The sequence below is a fragment of the Magnolia sinica genome, chromosome 8 (assembly GCF_029962835.1).
Source record: "Magnolia sinica isolate HGM2019 chromosome 8, MsV1, whole genome shotgun sequence".
In the NCBI taxonomy this organism is placed as follows: Eukaryota; Viridiplantae; Streptophyta; class Magnoliopsida; order Magnoliales; family Magnoliaceae; genus Magnolia; species Magnolia sinica.
Genome location: NC_080580.1, coordinates 47420481 through 47439364, shown reverse-complemented (window position 1 = coordinate 47439364; position 18884 = coordinate 47420481). Strand labels below are relative to the sequence as shown.

Genomic DNA, 18884 nt, shown 5'->3' with positions numbered 1-18884 from the left:
TCTTTCGGGGCCTTAGGCTTTTTAACCCTCACAGGAATAAATTTGTCAATTGTCTTTCCACTCCTAAGAGTGGTGATAGACTTAGCCTGCTTTATCTGATTTGAAGAGCGTGGGTCACTTATTTCATATTGTGGTTTTGGGTTAGGGAGAGGCTGGGCCAGAAGTATCCCTTTCTCCCTAATCAAATTTTTTATCTCAAGCCCTTGTATGACCTTTGTAAGGTCTTGAAAGGCTTGCACTATACCCTGATTAAAAAAACTCTTGGTTTTGCATATGTTTTAAGACTGGATCCTTTTGAGGTTTCCTTTAATTCAGAAATTGGTTAAGGATCCCTTGAGGAGTAGCCGTTTGTCCGTTCCACCAACTAAAATTTGGATGGTTCCTACAACTTGAGTTATATGTATTTGAGGTGGGTCCATTGAAAGGTCTTTGGTAGTTATTTATGACATTTGATTTCTCATTCAATATCTCTTGAAAAGCAAAAAATTTTGGGCATTTCTCAGTTGTATGTATGTTACAAGCACAAATACCCAAACAACTTCCACAGCCTTGTCGAGTTCTGCCTTCTTAAGTTTCATGGCCTTGACTTTTCTTGTGATTTTGTCCATTCTTACATTTATATCATCTTCCTCTTTTAAAACATAAACCCCTCCCCTTTCTTTTGATTGAGTAGGCTTAGAAGTGGTAGTTCTTAAGGAGGTATCCCATGATTGTGTGTTTTCAACAAGTTTATCAAATAATCCCATACATCATCGGCTTCCTTGTTCATGAATTCTCCATTACACATCATCTCCAAAAATTGGCACGTGGGTGAGGTCAATCCCTCATAAAAAAAGCATGTTATACGCCATGTTTTGTAGCCATGTTGTGGACATGAATTTATGAGATCCTTAAATCACTCCCAATATTGGAAGGTCTCATCCTCTTTTTACAAAAATTCATGATTACTTTCCTTAAGGTATTCATTTTATGATACGGGAAGAACTTTTTATGGAACTCCCTTGTAATCTCAGCCCATGTGCCAATGGACCGTGGGCTTAAGGAATGTAACCACGACTTAGCCTTTTTTTTAAGAGAAAGGAAACAATTTCAGTCTAAATGTGTCCTCGGGCACGTTTGGGAAGTGTAATGTAGATATTTTCTCATTGAACTCTTTCATATGCAAGTATGAACTTTCAGATTCCAGTCCATGAAACTTAGGGAGGAGTAGAATCACCCCTGCTTTAATATCCACAATTCCTGCATTCAATGGAAATATCATGCAGGAAGGTGTACTCACTCTCACCGGTGTAGTAATAACTCGGTGATACCAAAATCGAATCCTCAGGGACTAAATTTTTAGTAATAACTTGTTCACAACCCCAAGTGTAGGGTCGCGATGTAGTAATAACTCGGTGAGACCAAGGTCGAATCCTCAAGGACTAAATTTGTACATATTCTGAAAGTAACTAGAAGTAGAACTAGAATCAGAAACTAATCTAAATTCTGGAATAAAAGAAGTAATGGTAAATGAGTATCAATCAATCAAAAGGAAACTACAGCGCCAAGGATCCACTTGTAGCTATTAAGATGCTACCTTGATTGATTCAATAAACACAACTGGAATCGAAGTTCTATCCTATCCAGTTGGAAGATAAAATAATTGAAACACAATCTGAACTTTACATTGAATTAGTTCACACATGAAAGAGTATTTTGATGATTGGAAGGGATTCCATCATCCTACCATGCCAAGGAGACGATGGTGAACAACAAAATTTACCGATCTCACAATCTTATAATGAAAAAGAAGATATTCAGAGCTATCGCAACATCTATTGTAATTTGAGTCACAATAAATCATAGAAAACTAAAAATATTTCTTAAATTTAAACTAGAAATCAATGAAGTTTAACATAAACAAGAATCACAGAAAAATAAACATCCCAACATGCTACAAGCTTCACCTCTTAGCCCTAGCAAAGAGATTAGCTAGTCATAGCTAACTCAAAAACATAAGAAAAACAAAAAAGATCTACTAGAACTCATGAAGAAGTTGAAGTAGAAGAACATTTTCGGTGCTCCACCTAGGCCTGCTATCCCTTTTCAAACCCTAGAAGATGGTTTGGAATAACTTGGGAACTCCTTTATATAGTTTTGCAACTCAAACTTTCGCACCGAGTTGGAAAAATTCGTAAACTGTCTCAAATATATGCACTCTGCGCAAGCCTTCAATGACACCTTCGATGTCATCAAAAATCGTCTAAAACTGTCTAGCGAGTTTAGCCCGAAATTCCTAGATTTCATAATATATTTTTTCACGACAATTTTCAAGATTCCTTTTCTTCACTTCAAATCTTCGATTCTCTTCATTCCTCACTTGGTTTCATTGGATCTTTGGCATGTGAATTCTTCATTAATGACTTCTAAATCTCCAATTCTTCATTATCTTCTTTTGAGCTCTAAACCCATCCTTTTAAGCGCATATTTATCATAAGCTTCCGAATTACCTCGCATGAAAAAAACGTATATAATTAAATCAAATTATCAATTAAATGCCAGGAAAACTAATGTAATTAAAGGGTTAAATATGCAATATTTAAGTCTCAACATTCGTCAAATGGCTACTTCTCTTTTAGAGGTTTGCGATAGGGAGATCCTTCATCCCCCTTATCTCTTTGTGGTTGTAATGGAAGCGTCGAGTAGGATGATTGATAAAGGAGTGAAGGAAAAGCTAATTAGGGGTTTCTTTGTTAATAACACCAATTTTCAAATGTCCCACCTTTAGTATGTGAATGACATGCTTTTACTTTGTAAGGCTGAAGAAGACTTGGTGGAGAATTTGCACCTGATTATTTTATGCTTTGAAGTAGTGTCAAGACTTGGAATTAATATTACTAAGAGCGGACTACTAGGTGTGGGATTATTTAAGGAGGAAGTGGCTTCGTTTACGAGATTGTTCGAGTGCAAGGGAGGATTGTTTTTACTACTTACCTCGAGCTTTCTTTATGCATAAACAAACCCCTGAAGTATGTATAGGATAAGGTGATTAAGCGGTTTGTCAAGAAGGTTTCGAAATGGCGTTCGAGGACTGTCTCTTTAAGGGGAAGGATCATGCTCATATAGGCAACAATGTCTAATCTTCTGGTCTACTTCATGTCATTGTTTAAATATCTGAAATCAATGTTGCAGAGATTAGAGAAAATAATGAGAGATCTCTTATGGAAGGGTGTGGAAGATAAACACAAGTTTCATCTTATGATGTGGGAAGAAGTTTTTAAGCCTCAAGAGCAAGATGGCGCAGGTTTGAGAGTTTTGGTGTTTATTAACGATGATTTAATAACCAAATGGGGGTGGAGATTTGGGGTTGAAGAGGATACCTTTTGGAGGGAAGCAATGGGTAGAAAGTATGGGGTAGGCGAAGGGGGTTGGTCGATGTGGGCCTCGTCCTTGTATAGGGCCTTCTCGGTGTGGAAGGGGATAACTCGGATGAGGAAAAAGGTGTGGGAAGGCGTTGGGTTTTCATTAGGGAATGAGCTAAAAATTAGGCTTGGGGAAGACATCTAGGTGGGGGAGCAAAAATTGGGGGTGGTTTTTCCATGGTTGTCGAGGGCTGCTTTGGGGGAAGCCCTAGTAGTAGCAAGGTGCTTTTCGATCCTAGGAGAGAGTTGTATATGGTCTCCACCTTGCATAAGGAATTTAGTAGATGAAGAGGTTGAGGACCTACCGGCTTTGCTCTCCCTACTTGATAAGGTGAGGCCGATATTATTTGGATCGGACTTGTTGGTGTGGCTAAAAGATAGATCCAGGAGATTTTTGGTTAGATCCTTCTAAAAGGTTTTTGGAGGGAGGTGATATGAGTAGTGGGCCAAGCCCATATGCTTTAGTATGGTGATATGGCAAACCCTCTAAGTTGGCAGCTTTTGCTTGGTTAGCAGGGAGTAGCAAGGTTCTGAGAGTTGATAATCTCATAAAAAGAAATATGATTCTCCCAAATGTATGCTTGATGTGCTTTCAGAATGAGGAATCGGTGAATCACATATCCATTCATTGCGACTTTGTTCATCAAGTGTGGCATAAGTTCTTCAACCTTTTTCGAACTATGTGGGTTTCGCCAGAATCCATTGGTCAATTCTTTCTCATGTGGCACAAAGGTGGTGGGGGGAGGGCAGATCAAAAAGTGTAGCGGCTCATGTTGTTGGTAGGATTATGGTTTTTATGGTTGGAAAGGAATAACTAAACTTTCAGGAATCAATTGCGATGAGTAGAGGATGTTCTTAGGGCGCCGAAATTTCATGTAATAGAATGGATTGTGACTACGAGGGTTGTAGCTCAATTTTCGGCCAACTGGGCTGAGCTTATTTATCTCTTGGGTCCGTGTATAGTTTTCCTGATTGTATATTCTAGCCTCAGCCTTTTCTCTTTATAAATTTTCTTTCTCATCGCTCAAAAAAAAAAAAAAAACAAAGAAAAAAAAGATCTGAGAGAACATGCAAACACAAAACCCTGTTAGATTGAATATGCTTGTAGGCAATCATGATTACTAAAATAACCTATAAGATCAACAATGTATATCTATTCCTTGTCACTATACTACACATCAAATGTACAACTGATTTTTAATACCTTTGCCCAAACCAAAGGCTTTGACTCATTTGGTTGTGTAATTTGTTAAGAGAACCAACTCCAATTCCTCTCTTTTGTTCCTGAATGACTGAGCCCTCTTTCCTTCTTTTACCTGCTTACAACCTCTTGATCAACTCAGTGTTTTGTCATGTTTCCGTGAGAGTGGGAATTAGCACAGAAGAGCCAACAAGTATTGTTTAGGCCATGCTCCATGTACAATGTCTGGCACTGTCTCTTAGGGCCTGTTTGGATACGCATTTTGGGATGTATTGTATCGTATTAGATGTTATGATGTGATGTTAACTGTGTTTGGATTAGAGTGAATAAGAATTTAATCTCATGCGCATGAATATAGACGCGAGCCAAAATTTTCAAGAGGCGATAGAGTATTGTCAGTGAGTTCATAGTCCATCAGTACTTTCTCTTCATTGCACTGTATTCAGTAGCGGACGAGATTTTCAAAACTCCAGAGGCTATTCTCCAACGGGAGAAGGAGACATCTCTACACCATCAGCCCCTTCATTTAACATCGATCTTCTGCATGTCATTTTGCAGTTGAAAATCTTGTCTTCCGCACACAGGTTACTCCGTTCAATGGGCAGGATTCTCTGCTTACAACGTTGCGACTTGCCAATCGGGCAATCGCAAACCTGATTGTGGTTTCACATGGCAATCCTACAGGTATGAATCTCCCTCTTCCAAACAAGGGTGATACTGGCAGCGAAAGACCAGTGCAAGTTAGCAGTTTGCATTTATATGGCCCTTGTATCGCCCTCAGAGACATGCATGTCATGTTTCCTTTACATCATGGTGTGTATATGGTCTGCTGTATATACCAGCAAATTTTTATCGCATTTACTCCCTATCCACTTATGGCTATACCTCCGTTGGGCTGAAAATGAATTTAAATCTCTGAGGGTAAGAATCCAACATTGGGATTTTGTAAAATCGGGGTGGTGTGTGTGGAAAGCTGGAAATGAAAGGAGCATGCGCCACAGAATTAGGTACACGATTATGGCTATGGCTTGCAGATATTTCGGTGTTTGGAATGCATTGGTTTATAAAAATCCATCCTTCGTTTAATCTCTTCAAGGGATTTCTATATTTCGAAAGATTTCCTATTCCCCGTAAACATGCTCTGAGTTTTCCAGGATGGCTATCTTTGTTTCCATTGAAAAGTCTACATTTGCTGGTCTGCTTACCATATGTGAAGGTTGTAAATAAGGCCAGGCCTAAGGTTGTTTTGAACTATTCAGGCTAGGCCATTGGGCCAGAGCTATTCAAAAGTCTACATTTGCTAGCTTAGGCCCAGCCCATTGAAAACCCTAGTGCATGTTCTTTGTGATTTATATCACCATAGACATAAGACTTACATTCTCCGCCTGGCGTAACTAAGTACATAGCATTTGAGGTGCAATATCTATTTCAGTTGCAACTATTGTATGTTAGTCTTGACCCTACACAATGTACAAAGTATCTGCTAACATTGGAATATGCAATTGGTATCCTTTGTGGTATACATGTACAACAGTTTCAAATAAAAATAATCTAATCATTTCATGACAAGTTTATTTGGAGTTTGATGTTTGGGTGGGTGGAAATGTTGGAGAATAACAAAAGCATCCTCTTCTCAATTTGGAAGATGATTGATTTGCATACAAACCGATTTGCAAGATACATTGCTCAGTAATAATCCCCTTTCCAGGATAGCTATCTATGTTTCCATTGATGCATTTGCAGTTTGATTTTCCAATATCCTTTTGATTCCCATCTACAATGAAAATGTTGTGTGGCTGTATTACCCATCCATATCTGACTAGGACAATTTTTTTTTTTTTATTAAAATCTTATAAATGAATGGAGGAGAAGAAGATATAATTTCACTCTTTTAAATGGATTATTTCCCTTTCAGGAAACTGACCAGCTGGAGTATATAATCCCAGAGAAATCCTCACTGGAACATCGGCTTGAAGTTTTTGACATGGAATTTATTGAATTTGTTAGATAATTGCTTCAAACAAACCCGGATAAGCGGCCCACAGCTACAAAGGCACTAGAACATCCACGGTTATCCTACTCATATTAATCACTACCCTGTTCCTGTTCAATAGCTTTTTAAAAAATCTCAAAGTCACTGCTACCGCTAAGCAGATTTGGTGCGGTGTTACTGGTTTGTCTTTTTTTCTTTTTTCTTTTTCCTTAGCATATATCATGTATAGTCATGTATAGTTATGAAATTGAGTGATCTGCAATTCGATTGGTTCACATAGGCAGTGGGACCCACACATCCGAGCATGGAACCTTGTTTTTATTTTTCTACTTAGGTTGACTGCCTAAGCAATAAATCAAACTGCATGGGTGCACATTTCCTCACAAGTGTGTCTGAGATTAGTAGGGCTTTCCATTGTAGCTACATTTTTTTATATTTTATTTTTTCGAGGGGGACATTTATTATTGATTTATATGTTTCATTGCAAATCTGCTGACCCGCTTATGAGTTTCAATGCTATATGAGAAATATTTGCATTATCATCTTAGCTTCTCATAGTCTTATTTTATTCTTTTCCTTTATTTAATTATATTTGTTATTTAAAACTCAAAACAATTTGTTTCCAGTATGACTTGAGCTTAGTCCAAACTCAACTGTATATCCTAATCCCATTGATCCTATTCATACTTGAAATTACATCTCTTCCCAAACATCCTGCAGATTTGAAACTCAAGTGGGCCAAAATACTAGATATGGAGACACCCACCATTGAAACCATCTTGGCCTCACTATGGTGTTTTCATGCCATCCAAGCTATTCATAAAGTGAGTCCCAACAGGATGAAGGTAAAAATGCTATTATCAGCTTGATCCAAAACTTAAGGGGCCTACCATAATGTATATCTTTTATCCACCCGTCTAACCATTTTGCTAGATTATTTTATGGGATGAGCTCAAAAATGAGTTAGATCCAAAGTTTAACTGGACCACACACCACAAGAAACAATGGGGATAATGATGCTCATTGTTGAAACTTTCCTAGGGCCCATGGTGATTTTTATTTGCCATGGAAACTATTGATTGGGTCATTTTAACCTAGATGATGGGAAAACAAAATATCAGCACTAAGAAACTTTTAACACGGGCCGTTCAATCCCCTGTGTATGGTCCACTTGAGCCTTGAATCTGCTTAATTTTTTAGATCGTGCACTAAAATGATTTGTTAACATGGATGGATGACATGGATAAAACACATACATGTAGATCCAATCTTAAGTGAAACTGCATAAGAGGAATGACAGCCACCCTCAAAACCTTCCCAAGGCCCACTGTGATATTTATTTTCCATCCAACCTATTCATAAGATCATATAGACCTTGAAGGGAAAACACAAATATCAGCTTGATCCAAATCTTTTGTGGCCTTTGAAGTTTTCAACTGTAGACGTTTAATCCCCACTGTGTGGTCTGCTTGAGCCTTTGGATCTGCCTCATTTTTGGGCTTATAACCTACAATTGTCTGGGAAAATAGTTGGAATGGTGTTGATAAAATCCATACACCACGGTGGCCTCCTCAGAGGCCTCGGGACAGGTGTGGAAGTACCAAACCGCGTCCCCTCAACTCAACATTGGTTGTGTAGTTGTGCAGTCAAACTTAGGGACATGGAATTTCTCCCCAGGCCTTTCGCAGGAAGTTCTTGCCGTGGCATGTTAGGTGGGGCCCACCATGATATTTGTGAGCCGTTTTACAAGATCATTTTAGAATATGCAACAAAAAATGAGGTGGATCTTAAACTTACGTGGGCCACACGAGAGGGATGGAAACCTTCATAGGCTCCACCTTGATGTTTAAATGCCATCCAAACCCCAAACCTTTTATAAATTCATTCCCACTAAGATGAAGTGAGAATATAAAAAACTTAACATGATACAAAACTTTTATGGCCATATGAATGTTTCAATTGTGATCATTGAATCCTTACTTTTTCCTTTCATATGGCCCACTTGAGTTTTAGATCCACCTCGTTTTTTGTCACATGTCCTAAAATGAGCTTGCAAAACAAATAGATGAGGTGGATTTCTCACAAACATTATGGTGACTTCTGTATTAAAAGGCTTTCCTAGGAAATTGCATTCCAAACTTACCAATGGCGGGGAAATTAATTATTTAGCACTTTGGGTACTCACCTCACTTTCAACACCTGAAGTCATTATTTATTTAGCACTTTGGGTACTTTTTACATTTTTAGAGGATGAAAATGCCTCTCTACCGGCCATTCCCTCATACGGTGGTAGCTTTCGCGTAAGTCTAGAGAGCTTTTTGAGAATGATAGTGTGGGCCCCACTAAATCAACGATTGGGCTATTCCTCATCCGATTTGAACTGTTCACTTTAATAGGACAGATGTGAACTCATAATAAGGTCATTTTAAAAAATGGAGTTGTCTACGGCCCACAACTGTATTAATGTCGTAAATTAATTCTAAATTATTTCCTCCGGTGTGGTTCATTCGTGAATTTTACCCTCATACTTTGGCAAATGACATGAAATTAAAACTCGTTTCATGTGGACAGCTTAGATCTGCTACAAGATGATTTAGTGGGCTCCACACAAGATGTGTGATGGGTTCAATAGTTGGGTTCCTTGCACGAGAGAGCCATTTAACATTTTCTTTCTCTTTCTTATTCATGTTTTTTCATGAGAGGGGACCACTTGGCCATTAAGACCATTGTCACTTCTGTAGAACTCACTCCGATGAGCTTTCAGCGTCATTCCCTCCATTATGTTGAGCTTTTAAGTGTTTTCTTTTTAATATATTTAGTCACACTTTCCAGCGTAAAAGCTATGATGGACAAATGTAGGTTTATGTTTGAATAACAGTGGACTTTGCCCTCTTTTTTTTTTTTTTTTTTTTTTGTATCAATAATAGGAGTTTGTGAAAGGAATGGGGTTATGGTGGTTCCCTTTATAAATTTTTATTTTATTTTTTATTTTTTTATGGATATGAATGGTGAGAGTTTGTAAAAGGTATTAATTTTTTAATAGATGAATGTGATGAATGTTCTCGAAAAGTGGGGCTAAAGTTGCTGTGGATCATCAATGCTCACTGTGGATCCCTGGTACTCACTATGGATCACTAGTTCCACAAAAATGGTCATAACCCCTTGTTACATGTCTAATTTGGGTGATCTTATTCTCGCTATGAAAGATAATTTGATGAAATTTCAAATGGATTTGGAAACACCTCATCTGAACACCATTTTATCACTCAAAAGTGGTCCCAAAGTTACTGTGAATTGTCGGTCCCACTAAAATGGTCATTACTCCCTTGTTACATATTCGATTTGGGTGATCCTATACTTGTTGGAAATGTAATTTGAAAAAATTTCAAATGTATTTGGAAAGAGATCATTTGGACACCATTTGATTACCTAAAAGTGGACCCAAAGTTATCGTGGATCACCGGTTCTCATTGTGGATCACCGGTCCCACAAAAATAGTCATCACTCCCTTGTTACATGTTTGATTTGGGTGATCTTGTACTCGTTGGAAAGGTAATTTGATGAAATTTCAAATAGCTTTGGAAAAACCTCATCCGGACACCATTTGATCACCCAAAAGTGGTCCCAAAGTTACTGTTGATTGCTGATACTCACTATGGATCAAGGGTCCCACGAAAATGGTCATTACTCCTTCGTTACATGTTTGATTTAGGTGATCTTATACTCATTGGAAATGTAAGTTGATTAACTTGCTAATAAATTTGGAAACACCTTATTTGGAACCATTTGATTGCCTAAAAGTGGGCCCAAAGTTTCTATGGATCATCGGTCCCACGAAAATGATTATAACTCTCTTATTAGATTTTCGATATGGGTGATCTTATACTATTTGAAAAGATAATTTGATGAAATTTTAAATGTATTTATAACCACTTCATTTAGATACTATTTAATTTTCAAAAAAATAAGACTAAAGTTATTGTGGATCGCGAATACCCTCTATGGATCGCAGATCCCATGAAAACAGTCATAACTCCCATGACATGTCTAATTTAGGTGATCTTATACTCGTTGGAAAGGTAATTTGATGAACTTTCAAATGGCTTTAGAATTGTCTAATTTGGACACTATTTGATTGCCTAAAATTGGCTACCAAGTTCATATGTCCTCAAACTTATTTTAATAAATGTCATGATGAACTTTGGCATTTATTAAAATAAGTCTAGGAATAGATAAACTTTGGGGACACTTTTGCACAACTAATTATCATCCAAATGAGGTAATTCTAAATTCATTTGAAATTTTATCAAATTACCTTTCTAATAATTACATGATTACCCAAATCGGACATGTAACGAGGGAGTTATGATCGTTTTCGTGGGACCGGTGATCCATAGTGAGTATCGACAATCCACAATAAATTTGGACCCACTTTTGGGAAATGAAATGGTGTCTAACTAAAGTGATTCTAGATCCATTTGAAATTTCATCAAATTACCTTTCAAATGAGTATAAGATCACCCAAATCAGACATCTAATGAGGGAGTTATGATTGGTTTTGTGGGACCGATGATCTATGGTGAGTACCAACTATCCATAGTAATTTTGGGCCCACATTTAGGCAACTAAATGGTGTCAAATGATATGATTCAAAATCCATTTGAAATTTCATCAAATTATCTTTCCAACGAGTATAAGATCACCCAAATCGGACATGTAACGAGAGAGTTATCACTATTTTTGTGAAACTTTTGGCCCTCTTTTGGTAAACATTCATCCATTTTAACATTATCACATTCATCCATATTAACATTCTTACATTGCAAAATTTATCAATTTCAACATTCCTCCATTATAAAATTTATCCCTTTCACAAACTCCCACCATTTATACCCATAAAAAAAATTATAAAAAGAGTTGCATACCCTCCTCCCTTTCACAAACTCCCATCATTAATACCCAAAAAAAAATCGCACATACACAAAATCTACTATTATCCTAACATAAACCTACCTTTGGCTATTATATCTTCTACGTCAGAGAGTGTGGTTGGAAATCCTTAAAAAGCGCTTAGAAGCTCACCATAATGGAGGGAATGACATTGGAAGCTTGCTGGAGTGGGTCCCACAGAGGTGGGCCAAATGGTCCCCTCCCATCAAAAAATGAAGAAGAAAGAGAAAGAAAAGTCTAAATGACCTTACCGTGCAAGGGACCCACCTATTGAACCCATCCCACATCTTGTGTGGAGCCCACTGGATCATCTTATAACAGATCCAAGTCGTCCATATAAAATGGGTTTTAATTTCACACAATCTGCCCAAGTTTGAGGGCAAAACTCTTCGTGACCACACTGGACAAAACAAACAGTTTGAAATTAACTTACACAATTAATATAGTTGTGGGCCACAAACAGCTCCAATATTTTTTCAAAATGACCTTATCGTGGGTTAACGGCTGTCCAATTAAAGTGAGCGGATCAGATTGGTAGAGCGGTAGCCCCAATCATTGATTTAGTGGGACTCACACTGACATTCTCAAAAGGTCCGCTTGACTTCACCAAAAATTTATGGTTGTATGAGGGGACGGCTGGTAGAGGAGCATTTTTGTCCTAAAAAAATACATAAAGTACCCAGAAGGCTAAATAAATAATGGCTTCAAATTCTAAAGTCACACCTTTGTTACGTCATAATTAAATGTTATTTTAATTAATTTCCCACAAGGGCACGAATTAGGTGTTACCGGATAACAACTTAGTGGGTGTTTCCCTTTTCACTCCATCCATCCGTTTTAAGCCTATTTTAGGACACATTCAAAAAATTAATCATATCCAAATCTCAAGTGGACCACACCATAAGAAAGTGATGATTGAACGGTCATCATTAAAAACTTCTCAAGGCCTACTCTAAGTAGGTCCATATTGTTTATTTGCCATACAATCCATTATAAGGTCAACTAGAATTGGATGAAGGGAAAATACAAAGATTAGCTTGATCCAAAACTTTTGTGGCCTACAAAAAGTTTTTAATGGTCATTCGCCACTTATTCCAGTGGTGTGGTCCACCAGAGACTTATATCGGCTTAAGTTTTTGGATAAAGTCCTTAAATGAACTTTAAAAATATATATATGTCACGGATATGAAACACATTCATTAAGGAGGGCCCCACACGGTAAGGGTAACATCCAGTAAGTTATTACCCGGGTAAAAGTAACATCCAGTAAGTTATTACCCGGGTAAAATCTAATCCGCTCCCACTTAGGAAGCCTGACGATCTTTCCAAATTGGAAAAAAAAAAAAAAAATCTTTGATGCTCTCATAGGGGGTGCGACTTCGATAAGTGGGATCACTGTGGTGCCACGCTGATGTATGTTCCTTACATACACGTTGTCTAATCATTTTGACAACTCATTTTAGGGCATGATCCAAAAAATTAAGTAAATCCATATCTCAGGTGAACCCGTTATTGCACTGATTTATGCATCTTTTTTGTCAATTACGTGAGTCTGTGTGTCATTTAATCAGTTGAGCCCTTGAAAACTAAAGACCAAAGATACAAGTGGAAATAAGCATCAAGGAGCAAAGAACATGTAAATGATGTGCCTTAGTGACAATAACCTTTAACCCAAAACAACCCCTTTAACCTTTAGATGATCATGGCTAAATAAGTAAACCTTGTTGATCATCTCTTAGCCTTAGGAGCCAAAATGGAATATTATATGGCTAGAAGATGTTCTAAGCTACTGTGTAATCGTATGCCCAAAACAATAGTTTTCGAGTGGACTTCGATCCTATCGACAGGTTGTCGATAGGACTCAATCCAATTGAAACTCCATTCAATCAGATCGAAGAATGAGTTGAACAACCATCAGAGAAATTCTAAATTTTCCCGATGAGATTAACAAAGGGTTTGATCACATTGAAGGTCCTCCGATCATATTGAAACAACCGTTAACTAACCGTTAACCAGCCATTGCAAATCAATTTCTTATAAAGGGCATTTGGTTCTTATGCATTTGGATAGGCTTTTCGTGCAATAGAAGTCAATGTGATTACATGTTTATATCCCTCATCGTAAACCTCCAAACCAATTAGGTCTAAGTCATCTTCCATGACATTAACACTCTAGTGAGGATTTCAACCTCTACCTAGAATATGAGCTTAAACTCCGTAATTTTTTAGAGATTAGAGCCGCCAATATTGGTATACCCTTTGTATAAATACTCTAGAAGACCTATCTAGGTGAATCCCCTAAAAATTACAACCTTCATTAGTTAAACGAGATCCAATCAACCTCTCATCACCTTAGTCACCTCAAAGGAGAAATTCATACAAGATGTTTGATCTTAGAGCTGAAGCATTGATAAAGCATTGATATCATAATCGGGAGAGTAAAATGGTAGCTATATGAAGCACGGGAGAGTATCAATTAAGCAACCTAAGATGGCACATCATTGGAGCTCAATTCGACAAGTGTCATCGAATGAGTCTATGTACACTCATTCCTTATGTAGGATTGAATGTAAGAATTTGATTAACAAATTCGATTAGGTTCTTGTGTAGGACTTTGGTTCTTATGTAGGACCTAAATCAAGTCCTTTTGTATGCTACCCTACATAGGTATGTACGTGTTAGTCTTCAAGGGAGCCTCTAGTAGAAGTAAAAGTCGGTCTTTGGACTAAGACAGAGGTGAAATTACGGTAATGACTGCTTAAGTTGAAGTATGAATATGCCAATATGTCCTAGAGGGGGGGTGATTGGGACTTTTTAATAATTTTATAACAATTTAAATCCTATCACTCTAATCCTAACAACAAGCATACATTAAGATTACTCAAGAGTAACTCTACTGGCTTCCACGCCCAGTAGAGGATCCAATCACAAACTATTTGAGAGATGAACAGTATGCAAAATAGTTTATGATGGATATGACTGTGTGCGTGAGGTTTGATCTCAAATAGTTAAATATGAAAGTATTTAAGGAAATCACATAAGTAAATTTAAGACAATAGCAATCTCAAACACAATCATTTTTATAGTGGTTTGACTACTAATATACTCCACTCCTGGCAGACGTACTCAACCCTTGAGTGTGTCGGATTTCACTAAGGAAGTTTCACACGGTTCACCTCAAACCCAAGGTTTTAAATCAGGTTCACCTTTAACCATTACAACCTACACCTAGGCTGACAGTTTATGCTCCCACGAGCAAGGGTCAACACACAACACCCAATTTTAGGCACACTGGCCAATGATCTACACAAGGAACCTAACTGTTTATGCTCTCCATAGAGAAAGGGTCAACACAACACACTCACCACGTACACTCCCGCTGGAGGCCTCCTAGAGGACTTGCAAAGGGTGAGAAACACCTTAGACCCAATCCTACAAAGGAATGATCACAAGGGTCCTCTGGACTCTAATAACTTATAGATAAGCAGATGAGTCCCTTTAAGCGCATTGTTGAAGATCTCCTCCTTTGATGAAGAACTTCAGCTTCCTTAATCCGCAACTCAGAAGATGTACCAATACATGGCGATGGGTTAGGTCAAGGTTATGATGAAATCCTACTCTCCTAAATGTTTTCCTATAAGGGAGATAGTGCGATTCCAATCATTTATGCATTTAAGGCATCCCAGCTTAATGATTTTCCATTAAGATGGTAGCTGGAGGATCCTTGAATGCGGAAGTTCATTCCCCAATCCACTCTATTGAATGTCAATGATAAGGGTGGATTGGAGGATGAACTTCTATGAGAGAAAGGGCTTTGGGTATAAGATCTATGGTTAGACACTCAAAAACACTCCCTTCTTTCTCTACTAGCAACTAAAGACAAGTTCTCTATATATACGCAAAAAGTTTCAATGGATATAAAATGGTCACATTTATGACAGAGTTCGATATCATTGAGTAGAGTCAATATCATCGAGCGTATACTCTCGATTGTATCGACTGGCCGCTCGATGACACAAACTCAGATGTCATACGCTTTTAAAACATTTTGTTAACTGGTCGAGGGAATCGAAACACTTGTCGATGTCATCGGATTTCGAACTCCAATTTTATCGAAACGAGGATCGATTCCTCAACATTTGAAAATGAGAGAGACATGCCTTAGAAATATTTCAGGTCAAAGATATGATCGAGGTGTACTCGATATCATCGAAATTTAAATGTCGATGATATCGATAGTCATGTCAATGCATCGATAAATCAAATGGATTTTTCAGTTAAGCTCGCTGGATAGTTTATGTCCATTCTCGATGCAATCGACACGGCCTCGATATCATCGATATTTGAACATCGATTCTATCGAGTGACCCTCGATCCAAGATAAAAACTACCTGAAAATATTATTGGTAAACTGTGTCCAAGATCGATATCATTGAAGAGCTTCTGATATCATCGGTTTTTAAATTCCGAGTATATCGAGGAGTATTTTGATATATCGAAGGTCTTCATGATTTTCTTTAGAAAAACAGGGACACAAAAAGTATATATGATTGCTGGACAACATATGTCCTCATTCGATAATATCGAGTGAGTTCCGAGGACATCGACAACATGTCTCGATTATATCGATAAGTCTATCGATAAATCGATAGAGACAAAACTTAGAGATTTTCTGAAAATTTTTAAAAAGTTTTCTAACTCAAAAACCCTATGATATTCTAATCAGTTTTAAGGGTTTTAATCACCTAGTGTTTGGGGACATGGGATGTGAGGTTTAGATTTACCTGTTGCGAGTTCGAGCCCACATCCTGTTGAGGCAGATGGTTGATTGATCTTCCTATGGAGCTTCTCTGTCTAACTGACTCAACATTCATGCTAATTGACAAACCAGGGCACTTTTAAGAGGTTCATGGCAAGCCAATAAAAAATTATGTAAGTCTCTAAGTGTAACGCCCCGAAAATCGACACCTAAGTACATAGACTCCTGTCCCAAGTTTTCAGGTGTTAATTTAATAAAATGCACATGTGTCATTTTATTTCATATTAAGTCCGTACACGAATAATCAGAGTTGCAAAATTCAACTTAGAGGAACCAAAGCAAGGCAGAGATAACAAAAATTAATAAATATAGGATAAACGGTCAAAGTACAATTGAAAAGTGGTGTCTGCCCTAATGAGGATTATACAAGGTACAGTATACATACCCAAGATGGTTAAAGTGTAAAGTTTTCAGTTTATTCCAAATCTTCCAAAACATAATGGTGGTGGCGCAAGCTGCTCTAAGCCTACCCGCCAAAGGCCTCAATAGAACCTGCATCAATAATATGCTTGGTTTGTATTTTAAAACACTGTCCCAAGTGGGAGTGAGTAGCTAACTCAGTGGTTCCATTAGTTCTAAATTACACATGCTATTGACACAATCAACGCAGTTAATGATAAATAAGAAATCAAACAATTCCTAAATACTCTTATTAAATGTGGATATGGAAATATGACATGATACATGCCCTTTCCAAACAACACCCCCTCACATGCAACTCTGACCACTTGCTTCGCAAATGACAACACTTCATCAACATTTGACTTTAACACCTGTTTCGTGCATTCTAAACTAATGTGATGCGATGAATGATCATGTTGGTTGAGTAATTATTAACTTTAATTCATCCAGCATATTGGCGAAGCTAGGATACCAACATTATATCATGAGTCCTTATCTGGATTACATAGCTCGTTGCCGCACATAGTGACTCTTTACCAGTGTCCCTTGATCTAAATTTAGGTGTCACCCATTTATCTCACAAATCAACAATTCCAAAGGTACGGTATGATACCTAAATGTATAGGGATCAACCTGGTATGGGTCGTCACCCAACCAAGTATGATCACTCAGTTCCGAGGTGCGGGTTGTCACATAAAACCAAATTACCACAAGGAAATAGCTCGTCACCCAACTCCATTCACACCCATGTCATTCGAATAGTACTCTAGCACGTAACCATCAGCTAGATAATTTGATAGTGGCCGTTCGAACAATAGTTTATCACTCCTATCAGTGCTCACTGGTCACTATGAGGAGGCTCGTCACCCCAGCATAGGCCGACAGCTTGGACACGGTGTCGCATACCACCATGCCCGGCTCATGAGTCTTAGTTGCTCGTTAGTCACTATAGGGAGGCTCGTCAACCCAGCGTAGGCCGACAGCTCGGACACGGTGTCCCGTACCACCATGCCCCACTTATGAGTCTTAGTGGGATCGTATTACACTAACGGTTATAAATGAACATATCCATTAGGAACGGGGTATCATAGATTCCATTTAATCGTGTCATACATTGTAAACACACATAATCAGTCGGTTAGTGGACTCATTTGATTGACTTGGGAGAACCATAACACAACCAGCATTAGGTGCAAGCAGCCCGTGTAGTTTAACTACTACCGGTCGTCCGTGTTCAACCCGGGTTGATTGAACAAGCCTAGGGTGGCCACCCTAACTCGGGCCACCCCTTGGTTTGAGGGATTTATCGACTAACCCAACATTGTAAGCAACCTAAGCATCACTACAAACTTAGCAATTCGTCATGCCGTCAACATGGATTTAACGACACAACCACATAGGCATTTCATTGAACACATGTAAGCATACATAAGATACTATGTTCACTAAGGCTTTAAATCAAACATGTGATCATGCATAAAGTAATACAATTACTTAGGTATTAAATCAAGCACATGAGCATCAAAAAAGCAATACATTCCACAATTCAAGCATTTCATCAAACACGTGAGCATCCATATTCAACAAATAGCATATATTATAGACAAATCAAAACATTTACATATTAACATGTATAAATTTATTTACAAGTATCTAATCATTAATTGTGACCATCAAGGGTCGATAAATAATAACCTAGAGATAATGGTATGCACCTTTAGAAGGAATATCCGATTTTGAGCTCCTGGGGTTAGAGATTTGGGGAAAAATCATTAATTCTTAAATGAAAATCAAGAAAACACAATTAATTACTAAAAATCTACACTAAGTTGCTTAATCGAAGGGTAAGATATATATTTTACCTTCGATTCTTGGCATGGGTAGATTTGGTAATAGCCAAAGGTTTGGTTGAAGGAGTATTAATCCTACAAGCACCAAGATTTCCATCACTCAAACACATATACTATCCATTCTCTTTATCTTTCTCTTCTCCCTCACCCAAGTTAGGGTATGAAATTCGTATGGAAGAAGGGGGTGCCCAAATGAGGCCCTTATATAATGTCAGAAGTGGTGTAAATAGCCTTATTGACCCTTTATCCATTATATTAACCCTAAGGAA

General features: G+C 37.9%; 1 non-coding gene and 1 pseudogene across 1 annotated transcript; both read left to right on the top strand.

Annotated features, from left to right (window-relative positions):
• The window catches only part of LOC131253292 (uncharacterized), a 37869-nt pseudogene extending 30802 nt beyond the window's left edge, over nt 1–7067 (top strand).
• Nucleotides 858–961, top strand: LOC131254624 (small nucleolar RNA R71). The gene has a single exon (XR_009175747.1). It is a non-coding gene; the product is annotated as a small nucleolar RNA R71 (small nucleolar RNA).
• Nucleotides 7068–18884: the final 11817 nt, after the last annotated feature.